This window comes from Falco biarmicus, chromosome W, assembly GCF_023638135.1.
Source record: "Falco biarmicus isolate bFalBia1 chromosome W, bFalBia1.pri, whole genome shotgun sequence".
NCBI lineage: Eukaryota > Metazoa > Chordata > Aves > Falconiformes > Falconidae > Falco > Falco biarmicus.
In genome coordinates, this window is record NC_079310.1 from 17,602,259 (window position 1) to 17,621,139 (window position 18,881).

Consider the following 18,881-nt stretch of genomic DNA (forward strand, 5'->3'; position numbering starts at 1 on the left):
CCTGTCAGTATCTCTCCCCTGAGAAAATTCATAACTATCCATTGTCAGACTATCCACTAAAAGGTCACAATCAAAGAATGGACAACTGAGGGTTAGATCAAATTTTCATTTTACTCAGGCTGGTAGCTCTGAATTTTAATCAAACTTCCCAGCTTTTTTTTAACATTAGCTTTGCAGAGTTAAAAACTGTTATTAATCTAAGCAAATCCTTATTTCATAGAATACACATAGGTAGAGTCCCAATATTAGTATTTACAGAAGTGTTAATTCCAATTAAACAGCTGTCAATTAGACATGCACAGAGGAAAAAAAATAGATGTTACCCTACACTTTGTCTTTAGATGTACTCCCTAACCTTCCTGATTGTTGATACTACTGATAGAAGATCCTATTCTAGGGTGTTCTCATAAGGAAGATCTGTTCTTCATTATTGTCTTGAACTTCTTCCATTTACATGCCAAGAGTTTTCTAGGAGCAACAGCTTCCAACTAGCCCAGTCTCAGTCTGAACCAGTTTCCCTTAAAAACTGATAGTACATTTTAGGCCATGAGAGAAAATCGATTACAGCTTTTCTTTTCCTGTAGTAAGTGACTTAATTGAGCTTAAGGAAATAGCACTACACTGAAGCATTGGGTTCTGAGCACATCCGAAGCCTGAGGAAAAAGGCTTTCTGGAGGGTTATAAAATACTGTGAAGCTGCAAGAGGGTCTCAAGGAATATCTATGTATATCTTCTCAGGGTCCAACAATTAGCAGGAAAATAGCCGATTGCCAAATGTGTTCAATAACCACTCATGAAACTAAATTTAAATAAATTAGCATTTAAAAAAATTATACTTAACCTTTACAACACATTTTATGACAGTAAGTTCCATAATTTAATATAAAGCTTTATATGAATACTTGTTTTCTTTTAAACCTATTCTGATATTTTACTTGGATGAGATTTGGTTTGTTTTATGAATAATAAAGAATATTTCATCTTCTCTAGAGCACTCATTTATAGACTATTTTATCTCAATTGTGAAGGTGGGGTTTTTTTTAGGGGGGTAGGTGGTGGTTGTTTTTTGGGGGTTTGTTGTGGGGTTTGGGTGGGTTTTTTTCCCCCCTCTCTTTAAAAACGGAGAAGCTACTTAGTATTTAACATTTTTTTCTTCAACTTACCAAAGTCACCATGGAAGCAGGCATCCAGGGTCAGTGAAGCATTTGAACTTTGTAATATTAGTAATAAGGTGAAAGGATAGCAGAATACAAAGTATTTAAAAACAAATTAAGAAAAAAAAATGCAATAAGAGACAGTTATATTGCCTACAGCCGGTAACTAAGCACCATGCAGCCATGGTATGGAATATCCCATTGGTCAATTTGGGTCAGCTGTCTATACGCAGCTGCTCACTCACTCTCTCCTCACTCAGAGGGATGGGGAGGAGAATCAGAAAAGAATGTAAAACTTGAGGGTTGAGATAAGAACAATTTAATAATTGAAACAAAATAAAACTGATAATAACAATAACAGTTATAATGAAAAGGAGGGAGAAGGGGAGAGAAATGAAAACCAAAGGGAAAGGAGGAAAGAAAACAAGTGATGCACAATACAATTGCTCACCACCCACTGACTGATGCCCAGCCAGTCCCTGAGCAGTGATTAGCAGGCCCCATCCAACCCCCCCCCATTTTATATACTTAGCATGACCTATCATGGTAAAGAATATCCCTTTGGCTAGTTCAGGTCAGCTGTCCTGGCTGTGTCCCCTCCCAATTTCTTGTGCCCCTCCAGCCTTCTCACTGGCAGTGCCCAAGAAACTGAGAAGTCCTTGACTTAGTATAAACATCACCCAGCAACAACTAAAAACATCAGTGTGCTGTCAGCATTGTTCTCACACCAAATCCGAAACACAGCTCTGCACCAGCTTCTAAGAAGAAAATTAACTCTACCCCAGCTGAAACCAGGACACCTATGAAAGAAATACAAGGCTACAGGAAAAATACAAGATCTGTTCAAGGTAGAAGTAAAATTAAGACCTTCCAGTTAACTTCATTATATCTTTTCTGATGTAAAAATTAGAACCAGAATTATTCTTTTATCCAGACTAAGTTTTTCACCATCTGTCAAAAATTCTTAATGTATTTTAGGTAGTGTCTAAAAAAAATCTGAACATGAAGATGGTAAAATCCTTATATAATTAATCTTTAAATCAATATCTGTCACTTGGGGGTTAGAAGCATTAAAGAGAGAAAGCTAGATTTTTGGAAATTACTTATCTCAAATCCATAGTGACTTACTGCCAACAGTCTTTTATCCCTCAGTCTTTCAGTTTTTTTCAGAGAAAAATGTCCATGGTAGAATATATTTTTTTTTAAGCTTATTAGTGAGATGAAATTTAGGAAAATTGTGTCATCTTAGAGTGGAAAGAATTAGCTTACAACTTCACTACTTTTGCACATCAAATCTTTTTGCTCAAATGAATTATCCAAATTTTTAATATCACACTTCTTGTTTGGGCATGACAAGCACCTTACAACAATTTACCTCCTCTTGATACCCCCTTACTTCTCCTTCCTTCCTTATCCAAATATAGTATTAGTGGAATTAAAAACAAAGATCAGGTTTGACATTCTTTTTCTGTTCTTGGAGATCATGTTTATGCCCTCATAATATTGCTCACAGGGAATACTGTGGACATATCTACAGATTATTTAATATTACCCATCTTATGGTGCTCTCTCTATTCCTCTTTCTACTCAGAGCTTCTAAATGTTCTAGCTTTCCCAATTTCAGTAAGTGCAAAATATTCTGCCTGCCTCTTTACTATTAAAAAAAATACCTCATCAAAATCTTCATTACCAGACTTAACTCTTTTTTTTTTTTTCAGGCATTGCTATTTTCAAAAAATAATAATCCTTTTTTCAGGACATTCCAAAGAACTGTTCCAGTTTATGGCTGTTATTCACAATTGGGGCAAAGAAGTATATTTACTCCAAATACATTATTTCAGATGAACAGTTACTTTTCTGACATCCAATATTCCAAAATAGCCTTTATGGCTATAACTTTACATACATTTGTATTATAAACATTCTTTCAAATCTTAAACTAGTTCACCAAATTCTCAATCAGGAATAATCCTCAAACTGTTTAAAAATAAAAGAATTACCACATTTTTTAAAAATAAAGACAGCTCATTACTGGAATAAAAAGTATAATAAAAAATCTGAGATTTGCATAAGAAAAAAATTTACTGCTTGCTGTGGTATCTTATTATAATTTAATGAAGTAGGTACTGATATACCAAAATAATATAAATATATACACCTAGCTTATCAAAGTGGCTTTATTGAAAATGTATACTTTCATTATTTAAAAAGTAAACACATGGGGATTGAGGAGACATTTAGGAACATATGCATTGGTTGTAATTCTGGGAATTAATTACATGTGTACAACAGCAAATCATAAATATAATTATAATACAAAGTTTACTTTGCATTTATCTCTAAGAAACTATTATCTGTACGCTAAGAAAACAGTTTTGAAATTTAACAGGCGCTTGAAGCTAGAACCTAGTTGCTCAACAAAAAAACAACCATAAAACAAAGATAAGGGACATTCACAGTTTATGCCAAGATAATTAAAATAAGTCTGAATTTCTGGAAATAGTATGTTCTTCCAAATGGAAATCAGACATTACTTGGATGTGTTCACATTTTGAGGAGATTAATATTATTTTAAAAATTTGAAGAGCAATTATAAATCATTAAAAGAGCTTTAAAATCTTATTTCCATAGGAAATGGGGCTATTTTAAATTCTGATCTATTTTCAAGCTCTGCCTAATTTGGCATTAATAGGCATGCTGAGATACTTGATGCACATAAAATGATGTTGATGATGTTGTAAGTATAGATTCAGTGTCTGGGCTTTAAAGTACATCAATGTCATAGTGACCGGATCATAGCGTTCTAATACCAGAAAGCTGTTATTCATCAAGTTTTCCCTCAGAAAAAAAATTCCCCCCTTCCCCCCAAGAGGTCTTACACACAGATGCTTAGAACTGTCTAAAGAGTGAGGATGGAGGAGGAACAGGAAATTTCACTTCAAAGTGAAGGTACAATGCTAGTGAAAAGATTTTTAATGCTCCTTCAAAATTATGCTTTGCAATTAAAAAATCATAAATTACACCATGATTAAAAATACACACTGAGCAATGTTGGCATATTTATAAAATTGATTAGAAATACATGTATCAGATTCATTAATTTCCTCATATGAGAAGATAATCCAATTAATACAAGAGACTACACATTAACTGGTCCCTCGATAACTGTTTTTGTATTACATTTCAGAAATACTTTATTGAAACAGTACAAAATATAACATGAAATGGAATACTTCAGTTTTTTATTAAGCACAGCATTTGTCTCCCCTAATATGATCCATTAAGGTTCATAAAACTTCTTTAAAATAATTATAAAATTAAGAAATACAGGATAATCATTCTCCAGCTCAAACCGAAGATTTAATTATCTAAATTATTGCCATGTCTCTTGTAAGAAATTGGGAGGCTAATTTGATAGGAATTAAAATAGAAATCTGACATAACATTCTTAAACATTCTATTTTTCATTTAACTATCTTAACTGAATGTCATATATTGTTATTTATCTTATTAAAATATTGTGATCAGATCTGATTATTAGAAAATCCCTCAAATTTTTACATAACAAAGCCATCTTACCTCTAAAATTTCATGCAGTGTTATCAGTTGTACAGCTGGCTTTTCATAAGAGTTCTGCAAGTATAACCACCCCCCAGCCATATTAACAGAAAACCAATACTAAATAGGAAAAAAGTCTTAATTGACAAAGAAAAATAATCACACAATTATTTCATTGCATAGTACGCAACAGATGAAGACTTTTACTTACATTCAGCCATGACACAAATACAAGGTAGGTTTTTAATAATTCATCCACCAGTTCAATATCATAAACTTTAAATGTAACTAATAATTAAAAAAATGTTAAGATTAATATCAAGTGATTATAGTATATCTACCTGGGTTTACATTTAAATAAAACCAAGTACATCATATTTATACATTCAGTACAGTGCAAAACATTCTGTGAATATGATCTGCTAGGAAAAATAATAATGTTTTTCTTGAACTGTAGAAAATGTTTACAATGAGCTGCAAAGTTGACACAGCTCAAGACTTCAGTTCATAGTGACTTAATATTTTTTCATTATTTTCCAATGAATATGTTTACTCTTACCTTGACTTTAATTTAAAAAAATGGCCAAGTTTAAGAAACAGAATCAGCTAGGGGAAAAATTATTCCTTGATAAAATATCATTTGTACAGCAATCCATTAGAAAATTATTTGTTTTCATTTGCAGCAAGCAAATCAAGCCATTTGCCTATAAATTGATATAGATTCCTTAGGCAATAATGCCAACAAAACTGCTTGTGCTGTTGCATGGTGAACCTGCTTCTTTTATTTTTCAATTTTATCAGTTTTCCCCATCCACTTCAAATTCAACAAAATAAAGGAGATAATACAGCATCGGTGGCTGGTGGCTGCTTACTCAACACTGCTGTTGAATGTGGGCTGACTTAAGTCCTAAGACATTAACAGATGTGCAGAACCTTACACAAACTCCGCTTCTAGAACAGAAGAGGGATACAGGCAATAAAGAAGAATTCATGAAAGGCAAATTCTGGCTCCTTTTTCCATCACAGTTCTTGATATTATCACCTTCAAAAAGGGGGATATACTGCCTGCTCCATGGAAATCTTGCAAACCATATTGGAGCTAGGGCTCAATAATGCATATCTTTGTGCCTTTATCTTGATACTAGGCTGAGGAAATAGAATCTACACTAAGGAGCTGCAAAAGCTTCCTTGAAGCAATCATGAAGATACTTTGTAGCCTCAGCTGTTGCATTTCTCTGCCCCAAAATATTATTTTAACTTAGGTAGTAGGCTGAATATTCATGTTTCCAAGTTGAAATTAGTTTATGACTTCAGTAATTACTAAAAGTGATATACAAAGAATAAAATCCTAAGGATATTAGTGTAAAGATGTTTGCACTCTCATAGGGCTAATAAACATAATTTGCTAGGTCTAGAATACACATTGTGTATGCTGTTTTATAAAATTGTATTACTTACATATTTTAAGTGTCATCAATATAACAGCATCTCTAATTAATGCTTATAAAGTCACTTTTAAGCAGGCTGCTCAGCATTTATTTAACCTGAAAGGCAACTTCTTTCATGAAATAGATTTGCATAAAGAATATTGCTCAACAAATGACTTTTCATATTTCTTATCTTTTTATCTGAGATACTTTTTAATCTCAGTATTGGGGCCAATTTTGTTTAATATCTTCATTGATGATCTGGATGAGGGGATTAAATGTACCCCTCAGTAAGTTTGAAGATGACACCAAGTTGAGTGGGTGTGTTGATCTGCTTGAGGGTAGGAAGGCTCTGCAGAGGGATCTGGACAGGCTGGATTGATGAGCCAAGGCCAACTGTATAAGGATCAACAAGGCTCAGTGCCGGGTCCTGCAGTGGGTCACAAGAACCCCATGCAACGCTACAGGCTTGGGGAAGAGTGGCTGGAAAGTTGCCTGGCAGAAAAGGACCTGGGAGTGCTGGTTGACAGCTGGCTGAATAGGAATTGGCAGTGTGCCCAGGTGGCCAAGGCGGCCAACAGCATCCTGGCTTGTATCAGAAATAGTGTGGCCAGCAGGACAAAGGAAGTGATTGCCCCCTTTACTCGGCATTGGTGAGGCTGCACCTTGAATACTGTGTCGAGTTTTGGGTCCCTTACTACAAGACAGACATTGAGGTGTTGGAGCGTGTCCAAAGAAGATCAATGAAGCTGGTGAAGGGTCTAGAGAACAAGTCTTATGAGGAGTGGCTGAGGGAACTGAGGTTGTTTAGTCTGGAGAAAAGGAGGCTGAGGGGAGACTTTATCATTCTCTACAACTACCTGAAAGGAGGTTGTAGTGAGGTGTGTGTCAGTCTCTTCTCCCAAGTAACAAGTGATAGGATGAGAGGAAATGGCCTTAAGTTGTGCCAGGGGAGGTTTGGATTGGATATTAGGAGAAGTTTCTTTACTGAAAGGGTGGTGAAGCATTGGAACAGGTTGCCCAGGGAAGTGGTTGAGTCACCATCCATGGACGTATCTAAAAGATGCGTAGATGTGGCACTTACCGACATGGTTTAGCGGTGGACTTGCTAGTGTTAGGTTTATGGTTGAACTCAATCTTTAGGGTCTTTTCCAGCCTAAATGATTCTGTGATTTAAAATGCAAGATAATTCTTACCTCAGTCACTACCTATACTAAAGGTGCTGGGCCGTGGCAACAGAAGCTAACCTGAGCTGCTGTGATTCAGTTTTCCCTCCCACTCCCAGATGCAGGTGTCTGGTGAAAGGAGGGTGGAACAAGAACAGCTAGGTTTGGAGCCATTCACACTGCTGTGGAATCATGCCCTAAAGGCTTCAGCCCTGCACATCTGTGGTCACACAAAGCTATTGATAGAACAAGAAGTTTCCATGAAGCAAAGCAAAATTACTGACATACAGAGTTAAGAGTTCTATGCTTCCAGAGTGTTTAACAAAGCTGATAATAGATGTGAATAATAGGTTCCTCCACATCAATGTAGCAGGAAATTTCATTGTTAATGCCTACAATATGTATTTTTGACACATTAAAGAAAATAATATAGGTGAAAATGGCTGTCTCTCCTGCCCTCACAGTTAATCACATAGATGCAGATTATGGAGGATCTGCAGTTGAACCAGTGAGATCCAACTGAGTCAAAACATATAGAAGAAACTATGAATTTAAAAGGAGTGGAAAGAAAGAAAAAGACTGATCAGAAAGTAAACTGTGTTTAAGAGTTCATGAAGAGCATAAATTTCCTAGCAAGGTCTTATCTTCTATTAGTTTTAATTTTATTTATCAAAATAAATTTTACTTTTAAGTAAAAAAAAAAAAAAGGTAGAAGGTAAGCTTCTGTGATCAGGGGAAGGGTAGATTAATCTCAAACACCTTGGGTGATAATTTTTTTCTTTAGATTTTAATAAGGAAAATTGCACAGAAAAGAAACAAAGGCAGGTTAACTAATCAGAAGTTCTGACAGTCAGTATAACATAGGCTGAGAAAATTCAAGCAGTTGAATTTTGCTCTGGGGAAGAAGATTTTATGTAAAATCTTCCACAGAATTCCAAGACACACAGAGGAATTAACTGTTTCTTATATTTAAAACTCAACTAGATATGAACATGAGCAACTTGATCCAACTTTGAAATTGGCACTACCTTGATGATGGGGTTGGATTGGAAGATCTCCAGAGGTCACTTCCAGCCTGAATTTTTCAATGACATCACACATATGGAGCAAATGGACTGATGTATCTCATTATAGGAAATATATTTTTAAGGAAACAATAATGATATATATGGGAAAAATGGACAACTACTTAAAATGCACCTGGAAAGCTATTAGTGTTTGAAGAGACATGTCCCAGAACAATTGTAAGATGAATAAGAACCAGCAAATAGGTAGATGACATATCAGGCTGAAATCAGGAAACGTGATTGAAAGAAGACTTAATTAAATCCCTGAAGCTTCAATTTCTTAATTATGGAACAAAATGTAGGGGTAATCATATTTAGTAATAGCAGGAAAATGGAAGTCATTGATATGCGGAAGAACTGAAATAGAATAGAATAAGATGTGAATGACTTTGAAGATGGACATCATGCCTCAAAGACTGCATTTGGTATTTCTATATGCAAAATATGTACTTCTATGCAAAACTAAGACTTTTAACATTATTATTAGAAGCTCAAGGTTCATCAGTTGGAAATAACATGAAGAAAAAGACAAGGGTGTAATTAGCTGCTTTAGTGACGACTATGAGCTAGCAGTTTTGTTTATAATGTTGGTTTCTACCAGGTTATAAAAAAGATGAATCCAAATGGAAGCAAATATAGAAAATGGGCATTATCAGGATAAGTCAGGGAAATGAAAAACTATTTTACAGAAGGAGAACAAGAAAGCTTTGCTAGTTCAGTTAGCAAAACAAAGAAAGAGTGAGGATAATATTGCTGTCTATAAATACATTAGGAGAAATAAACACAAGAGTGAGCTATTCTAAGGACAGTACTGGTGTAAGAATACATGAAACTGTGTTAAACAAATAAATTTAGACTGGAAATTAGGAGACAGTTACTAACCAGAGTACTGAGGCACTAGAACAAACTCCAATAGGAACAGTAGTAACAAAAATAATGTTTTAAAATGGAGCTCAATTATGGTATTAAAGACATTATGTGGTTGTCTGCAATAACAGAGAACCAGATTCAAGAAATTATTTTTATTTCTGTGTTCTAAAGTGTCTGAAATACAAGTCAACCTCCATCTATTTTGTAGCTATTTTGTAACTATTCTTTCAAATGGTAACAGTAGACTTTGAATTTATTATGCAAACTACTCCCCAACTGCCTATTTTCCCTAAAGTTTTAAGATAATTTTTGGGCCAGTTTGCCTGAAGAGAGACTGGCAGTTAAAATTCTAAATTACACTGTAATTATAAAAGCTTGTCCTTATTATTGTTCCAAAAAATTGTTAAGACAATTAAAATTTGCTTTGCCAAGGAAAATATGAATCCACTTGCCTAGTCCATTAAAAAAAAAAAGTGGAATAATTTGCAGTGAAGCCCTCATCATCTCCAAATTTGGCACAGATTGCAGTTCAGTAAGAAACACAATATATTGCTATGCACCTTATTTGGTAAAGTATATATATGTTAAAAAAGAAAATACCCAGCTGGGAACAGCCTTAAATAATATAGGCCAACTTGAAAAATATCAATTAAACAAAGTATCAGCTGTAAGAACTATGGTTATTTCAAAATACAACTGATGATTCTGTGTTAGTGACTTTAAAAATATATTATGTGTAATTAAATAAAATTTGAACATTCCAAATTTAATAGTTATCAAGAAAGTCTTACCTTTTTCTTTTTAGCACTTCCACCATTCTGTGGAAGGGGAAAATGTTCTAGGAATTCACCCAAAGCATGCAAGAGCTCTTCCTTAGATGTCGTTAGTTTCAACATTTTATTTTTCAGTTCTTGAAATGCTCTGGTATCCAAAGTAATAGTAAAAAGACAGCAATAGAAAATTAAATTCAAGAAAATAATTAAAAAGTTCTTCTTAAGTAAAAAAAATCCCTTATTTTCTATTGTTATAAGTTCAACATCTTGAATCACAGGATATAAGCAGATTGTAGCAATATTTTCCATGTTTGAAATATGCATGTGGTGGGTTGACCTTGGCTGGACACCATGTGCCCACCAAGCTGCTCTATCACTCCCCTCCTTAGCTGAAAGGGGAGGGGGAGGGGGGAGTAAGATGGAAAAAGCCTTGTGGGTCAAGATAAAGGCAGTTTAATGAAGGAATAGCAAATGTCGCACATGCAGAAGCAAAGGAAAACAAAAGTTATTCCCTACTTCCCATCAGCAGGCAATGTTCAGCCACTTCCCAAGAAGCAGGGCTTCAGTACAGGTGGTGGTTGCTCTGAAAGACAAATATCATAAATAACAAATGTCCTCCCTTCCTCCTCCTTTCTCTTAGCTTTTATATCTGAGCAGACATCATATGGTATGGAATGTCTCATTGGTCACTTTGGGTCAGCTGTCCTGACTATGTCCCCTCCCAAGATCTTGCCCACTCCCAGCCTACTGGTGAGGGGGAGGGATGTTGCAGAGATAGCCTTGATGCTGTGTGAGCACTGCTCAGCAATAGCCAAAACACTGGTGTGTTACCACCACCTTTCTAGCTACCAATACAAAGCACAGCACTGTGAGGGCTGCTACTGGGATCAGCCAGACCCAATACAGCATTACTGAGTTATTGTTTAATTTATTTAACAAAACAAGTAGTATGTTTTTAAGTTAGTATGCTCAGTTGCTCTTGTTGATATTTAAATTCTTCAATATAAAAAACCTCAACACTCTAGAAATACCATTTTTCAGAAAACATACAACTTGTTTTTTCATGTCTTCTTCAATTCTGATAAGAGCATTTAGTATCTGCTCTTGTTTCTCATGCCACTGCTGTTCTCTTTGAAACATGAAATGTAGGAAATGGCACAACAGAGTTTTCCTGGACAGTGAAAAAAACCAAGGTGTGGTAAAAAAAAAGCTTACAGCGTTCATACGTCCAAATTATTGTATTGCCTTTTCAGGTAGTCTTCTTTTTTTTTTTTTTTTATTCTTTGACTTAACTGCTGAAAGCACCATTTCAAGATAATTCTTTACTTTCTGTAACTATAAAAAAAGCAATAATTAACCTACAGTTTGCAGAATCTGGAAAAACTCAACAAAATATTTGCAGATTTCCACAGAACTCTACATCTAAGAATACAGACTCCTCTGTGTAACATATAATGTTATGGTATTTTATATAAAATTATGAAATGAAATAATAAAGTTTTTTTTTTGTTTAAAAAAAACCACATTCATTACAACTAGGAAATTTTAGTAATTATAATACAAGGCAAGAAAAACATTAAAACAATAATGCCTGAGGAAACATACACAGTATCTTAGCAGTAGTCCACCACAGGAGTAGTCATAGGAAAATCTAGCAATTGTATATACTTTTTTCATTTTTTTAACAAAAGTTTATCATCTCTTAACAAAAAGAATTAGCTCTTCTTTTCCTAATGCTACCAGTACATCTGGATTGGTAGAAATTACTGAAAAATAAAATGAATTTTTTTTCTTCTTTTTTTTTTTTTTTGCATTGTATGATGCGGACTTCTTTATACTGAAAATCAGCCTGGCTAGAGAGAAATTTGCATAGCTTCTAAAAACTAGCTTGGCTATCAGCAGCAGTTTAACCACATTTTGTGGTGTCCTGCTGGGCTAATCTACTGTTACTTTTCAGCAAATTAAATTAGACTGAAAAAAGTGTGGTGTTAATACTTCTGCGTTATTTTTTTGTACCTGAAATAGTTCTGGTACATAATATTGAAATGTGAAGTACAGTTATACTTCAAGATAAGCAAGCCTGATTTTTCAGTGGAAAGGATTCCATCAACATTACCAACATGGGCAATCAAATTCCTCCAGTCTTCCAATTCCTTGTAAAACAGCCTTCCAACTGTTTGATCAGGATTGTAAAACCTATCAGATTTAAAGAACTTACAAAGCAAGGCATGATCCTTACTGTTCACAAGAACAGCAACACATAGGGAGACGAAAGGCCCAGCAAGGCCAATATCCTAACTCCAACCCTGAGCAACAGCAGTACTTGAGGGAAAATATGGTACTATTCAAAGATGTGGTAACATTTCCCCAGAATGCTTCTGCAAAACACAGTGATTTACAGCTCATGGATTTTCTGAATAAAAAGTGAGTTGCTATATTTAATAGCCTTTAATGGACTCCAAGCAATTCTTAATTCCATGTCAACTTGCAGCATCTGGATAAATGTATGACTTTTGGAAAAAGTGAAGCATTTGAGCCTCTCTTTTAACAGGAGAAATGAAAGCTACTCTAAGAGATTTAAATCTTAATGCGATGGGGATATTTTTTGTACAAGCTTGGGCTTCAAATCTCCAATTTTAACAAAAATAATTACTTCAGTAAAAGGTTTTCCTTTAACAAAAGGGAAAAACCTTAACCTTCTCATAAAAGCATTAAATGTCTCCTAAATACAGTGCAGTTGATTTCATAACTTTATAAAGTATTTTGTTTGATAAAGTATATAGTTATAGTATTTATAGCTTTATATTACACAAATTTTGAGATTAGTAGTTTTAAAAGCAGTGTTTGTTCAGAGATGAAAATCAGCGAAACTACTGAGTTCAAAATACATTAAATTACATGTCACAATAAAATCCCTTTTACTTAGAGAATTACTGTCTCTAAATCTTGACCAAAAAAAATTGAGTCCTCCCAAATTAAGCTTATGTTTAAAAGCTGTGGGAGGTAGCAGTCTGTACTATTATTAGAGCAAAATTTTAATGACACAAATATACTACATACACATGATAAAATTCATTGGTGTGTTTTTGTTCAGATTCACTGGCATATTTGAAGAAACCCATACAACTCTTCCCCCCACCCCCTGTGATTATCATGACCCCTCACTATCCAGAATTCTCAATTTCCACTATCGGTTTCTGACACTTTAGTGTTAAATACCTTATCCTGAGTATGTGATTCCCATTCAATAGTATTGCAGATTGTGTATCAGAATAGGAAGCCACATCTTCCCAGGAAAGAAATCACTAACCCTTATTTAGTGAAGGGACAGCACATATCATAAGACAATGGGTCAATGCATTTATGGCAGCTGCTTTTAAAAAAAGCAGTTAAAGCTTTTTCAGGTAGGAATCACTACACTTGCAAAAATCAAATGTCACAAACAGAATTTCCTAGTGATATATAGTACAGTTACTAAGCAAAATACTACCAGATGCTAGGAATGTAAAAGCAACTACTATGCACATGTTTATATAGAAACTCCTATTAAAATAATAATAATTTGGCATAATACTGATATTTTGCAAAAAAAACCAGAAATCATGCAGAGTTAAACTGTTTTATACAGTTTAAGATATGGTTGCTTCCACTTCCTAATTTTGCAGAGGTAAAATTTAAATTCTAATTTTACGAGTCAAATGCTTGTTAAAAAGTTTTAAATTAGTCAATTTAGCAGCTCTAGAGGTAAATAAATAGTACCAGAAATTGAGAAAGAGCAATTAAAAGCTTTGTAAAAATAAAATTTGCATTGTGGATTCAGGTCTGTGTACTAATATTTTGCCCAAAGAAATGTAGAACTGCCAAGTTATAACCTCTGCAAATAAGGTTTAAAATTGAAATGCTGACAGGCCCGCACTTATAAGAAATGAACTGGCCATTACTAAAATCAGAAACAAAACTAATAAGACAGTCTGACATTCATGCTCTATTAGTAAATTTATGAAATTAGTATTTCTGCTATTCCTATTTAGGTTCATTTAAGGTTCATTCATTAGTGTCTATTTCAGCATTGCAAACTTGCATTTAGCCTTCTTAGTAATTCAGATTCTCCCCTTCTGACTAGAAAAGAATGATTTAATATTGTGAAAAATTTCTTCACTGAAAGGATTGTCAAGCATTGGAACAGGCTGCCCAGGAAGTGGCTGAGTCACCATCCCTGGAAGTAATTAGACATGTAGACATGGCACTTAGGGACATGGTTTAGTGGTGGACTTGGCAGTTTTAGGTTTACAGTTGGACTTGATGATTTTAAGGGTCTTTTCCAACCTAAATGATTCTATGATTCAGACATTTTCAACTAAGTAATTTCTCCTTCAAAACAAACAATAGGTAGAAAGATGGACACAGAAGATGTAAGCACAGTAGACTCTTCAATTTTATACAAGCACTATAACTCTATTCAAATTCTTAGCAGCAACTTCTTTTTCCTTCCCTCAGAAAGGTAGCCAAAAAGCCAAAGCTTTGATTGCAAAATATTATTTGCATTATAATACACATAATTTTGTACTAGAGAAATGCTCTAAGATTTCTAATAATAAATCTTATGACCTGGGAACAAGTAAGAATGGTTGAGCAAAGCAACTCAGCAAGCCAATAAAAATAGATCATCCCAAGAATATTATTAAGCAAATAGCTCAAAGTTTAAACTAATTACATATTTTAGTAAAGAAACCTAACATCTTCAGGTATTATTACCCAGATAAAACATGTGGTTTCAATTCATTTACTTTAAGCCAGCAACTTATTCATGAACAGCAACCAAGAACAAGTATTTTCCAAATTCAATCAATGTCATACACTTGGTCTACATACCTCTAAGAAGCATTTGAGGCTGACCATTCTTAGAGACAGGCTTACAGAGCACATGAACTATGAATTTATTTAATAGAGCAACAATATTTATAAGAAAGAAGAATATTTTTTTTCTAGCTTGATCATGATATGCAGCAAGTATATGAACTTGGAAAGAAACTGAAGTGACTTTAATGTTCATCTGAAAATGCATTTCAGTTTGCCCAAATGACAAAGTATTGGAATTCACCATTTGCTGTCTACAACACATTTTGTCATTTTAGAAATGCTAAAAACCCCAAGCTTCTTCTGGCTTAAAAATATTCAAATGAGTCAATGTATCCATTTAAAAATAATTTTTACTGGGTTGAAAGGTACCAACGGGTCCTTAACAGGAAACAAAATATAAATTCTACCAGAATACTAATGATAATGCAGTGTAAACTGTTTTAGGAGTCTCCACAAATGAAAGACCAAATTACTCACATTTAGATTCCGAATGGTTCTGTTTTCAGTGTCTAGCCACATCAGCCTTGCAACAAGAGTGAAATCAGTTAGCACTGATGCTTATGTACAGAAGGCACTTTTAAGAACTAAGGAATTTGTACTGATAATTCCTAACAACTATAAAAGCTACCACTTGTCTCAGTGCTTCTTGGGATCAATAAGCGATCTGGATTCCTGTGCTGTTAAAATAAACTGAAGCATCTTTTACTACTTTTTCTTACCTGAAATCTTGACCCTTGTTAAATCCAACCTAGATTTTTATTAGAGTGTAATGGGCTTACTGCTAAAAGGTTTATTTCAAAGTTTCAGCTAGTACATCATAATATAAGCACTTCTGTGAAGTATTAATAATGATATACAAAAATTCAAAGGAAGTATGGTTAAAATATGTCTGAGTAAATTATTGTTAGCTTATTAGCAGTACTTGCAAAGATAGAAAATATATCAGCTTCTTAAAAGACGAAATGAAGACAACATTCTTTGACAAAGTAGCTCTGTCTTAAAAAGGAAGTACAAATAGAAGGAGAAGAAACAAGCACAGAAAGGAAAAAAACTGAAGGAGGGTAACAGCATAATGAACTTTTATTTAGGGCAAAACATTTTAGGAGATGTGCTAACAGTTCTTTTCTGACTGATGAATGGTGATACCAATTATGCATTTATTTGTCCAGAATCATAATATTAAGTTATAGTATAATTCACTTTAGTTCTAAGTGAATTTAGAATGGAAAGTGCTAAAAGGATACAGAAATGAAACATACATGCTATTGTGGGAAATATTTAAATAGTTACAGCATAATAATACAAAATAGCAGACATTCAATATATACACAGTTTAAGATGCCTAGATGAATGGGACTTTGCAGAAGTTTATACAAGTATACCTTACATGTAAGTGGTTACTTTCAGCACTTCTTTTTTTGCCATTGGTTATACTCTGCTGTTAAAGCTTTCACTGGTATCATTAACAAGGAAAGCTGTATAACAAGAAAAGAAGCATCCTGAATTGTGCCAAGTTGCACTGGAGTAAAATGAGACAGAATGGGATAGAAATCAAATTATTAAGTTTACACAAAACAAAAGAGCATCTATCACAAAAGACCACTTATTTCTTTAAAGGATTCAAAAAGCCACTTGAAAGGATCAAGAAATGTTGTGTTTTTGTTGTTTTTTTTTAAAGGGGGAAATCAGAAGTAGAGTTGAAATTTTTCCCTTAATTTCCTCTGGAATATTAGACAATTACCACAACTGAAGATGAGCCACTAAAAGCAATGACAATACTTCACATCCACACTCCTCCTTAGATGCATGGTTGATACACATTTAAGGTTAAATGGACTGTGACTGGTATGTGTGATCACTAAACCAAAGATTGTCTTCCAAAAAAATCAGTAGTCAAATATATCTTCTGTCAAAATCACATCTGTGGACTCAACAAAAATCCTTTTGAACTACTGTTCTAGCATACTGTAATCACTGAAAATATAGAAGCAATCAGACAAAACATCAGTTCAGGAAAGTTGATGAAGAAAACCCCAAACTAAACAAATGTTAAAAAATGTACTTACTTTAATATTGTCCTATGAACTGGAGAAACGATATATTAATTATTACTATTCCACTTCCTGAAATTGGGGACTGCATTTATAATTTTTCTTCAAATACATTATATTACATATAGATATCATATTACAAGTAATCTGATAAGAAATTAAGCACTCATTTAAATACAAAAGGTACTGTTGGTATGGTGAAGCATTCCGTAAAAGGCACTGCAGATTGTATTTGGCTTTTCATCAATTAAAAAAAAAAAAAGAGAGAAAAACGTGCCAAGAATCATCAGCCATGTTCTCATAATAAAAATATCAAGAACTGAAAACTTAAGTTTTGCTTTTCACTACTCAACTTTGTAAAGTGCATCTTCCAAAGATAACCTTTTAAAATAAAGGAAAAGAACACAAAACAAAAAGAAATAATCACCAGACAAACATTTCTTATTTTCCAAATCAGGCAGTGTGGTGAAAATTTATTAAATTGATTACTACTTATGAAAAAGCATTTGTCTTTAATTAGGGATCACTTAACTTGGACAGGGAGCTCAGGGAGCTCAAGGACAACTTTAATGAGCAGGTGGTGTTTGTCTTGAGCCCCCTGAACAAGCAACACATGATCAGGACCACCCAGACAATAAATATTGTGTGCAGCTGTGTCATGACAATATCTCCACTATGCTTGGGCATCTGGTTAATGTTCCTAGCATGTGTGAAACTTATGAATCATGTGACAGTGCACACCTGCACTTAGCCTAAACTTAAAACTTTGCATACACTAGGTGTGTAAACTATTTTTGTTTTTCGCTGAGTATAAAGGTGAGCAAGCTCCAGGACTCGCCAGAAGCCTCACCTACAGGTAGATGCGCTATGAAGGAATTTTCCCAGTTACAGAGAGACTCCTGGCACAGGCTGCAACAGGGCTTCCCAGCCAAAGTGTGGGCCTGGATGATGTTAAGGTGGTGATTGGTGATGTATCCTTTTCTTAGTCTCTGTGACACTTTGCAGTAACAATCTGATGCTTTGCTTCTATTGCTCTTTTATCATATTGTGCATAATAACTAGTACTATTTCCTTTTATCATATTGCATGCTATTTTCCTTTATACTGTAATATAATAAACTGCATTTATTCTTATATTTTATTTAGAATTAATTTCTGCTTGTTATCCAGTCAATCACCAAAACAGGTGGTATCATCTCCTTCATAATACTGGAGCACTATTCTTGACAATACTATCAGCTCATTCCTTGATCCTTTAAACTTGATAAAAAAGGATGTATGAAATGTTCTGGATATTTCAGTAACTGGACAAAAACCTTACAACTAAATTAATATTACCATTCAGATACTTTAAATCAAGGACAGTCTTTTCAACAGACAAAGGCATACAACAAATACATATATCAGATGTCTCTCTCTCATACCCTATATATTCCCAGCAAAATATGCTGTTCAGTAAGCATACTATTACATTGTAGACTAGAATCAGTCCTCAACCTTAAAGCATAAAACCACATAGAATACATTTGAAGACTGCAATCTTGAAGCGATTAAGGAGTGAACATTAGTGACAAGGTCAATGGCAAGGAAAAAACCTTGGTTTTAGGTTATTAGGTTTAGGTTATATTAGTTATTAGGGAAAAGTTGATATGGGGAAAGACACTGAACAGATGAAGAGCATGAGAAACTGGGCAGAGTCATGGACAATGACAAAGGCTGAATGGAGAAGCTGCTGTCAAGTTCACACACTTGGTGCTACCATTCTGGCTCTCCAAACAGAGCAATCACAGTATAATACACATTTTCTGTTTCAACTCCTCTAGCAGGGCAACATACCATACACTTCAAAAATGGTCTGATTTTTAGGAGTGCTCTACATCAGCTCCCATTGACTGCAATGGGAAGTATATAAAGTCTGAAATTCAGGCCACCATAGATATCCAAGGCTTCAGCAG

At 34.3% G+C, this 18,881-nt stretch overlaps 1 long non-coding RNA gene across 3 annotated transcripts; it reads right to left on the reverse strand.

Moving 5' to 3' along the window:
- Positions 1 to 1,457: 1,457 nt before the first annotated feature.
- On the reverse strand, positions 1,458 to 16,975 carry LOC130141995 (uncharacterized). Of its 3 annotated transcripts, XR_008819238.1 has the most exons (6): positions 16,942 to 16,975; positions 15,353 to 15,398; positions 11,231 to 11,350; positions 10,532 to 10,598; positions 10,034 to 10,163; positions 1,458 to 4,787 (listed from the first exon to the last, which is right to left on the reverse strand). It is a non-coding gene; the product is annotated as an uncharacterized LOC130141995 (long non-coding RNA). The 3 variants fall into 3 exon arrangements; XR_008819240.1 differs by having other exon boundaries at positions 1,458 to 5,663; positions 15,353 to 16,969; XR_008819239.1 differs by having other exon boundaries at positions 1,458 to 8,729; positions 15,353 to 16,969.
- Positions 16,976 to 18,881: the final 1,906 nt, after the last annotated feature.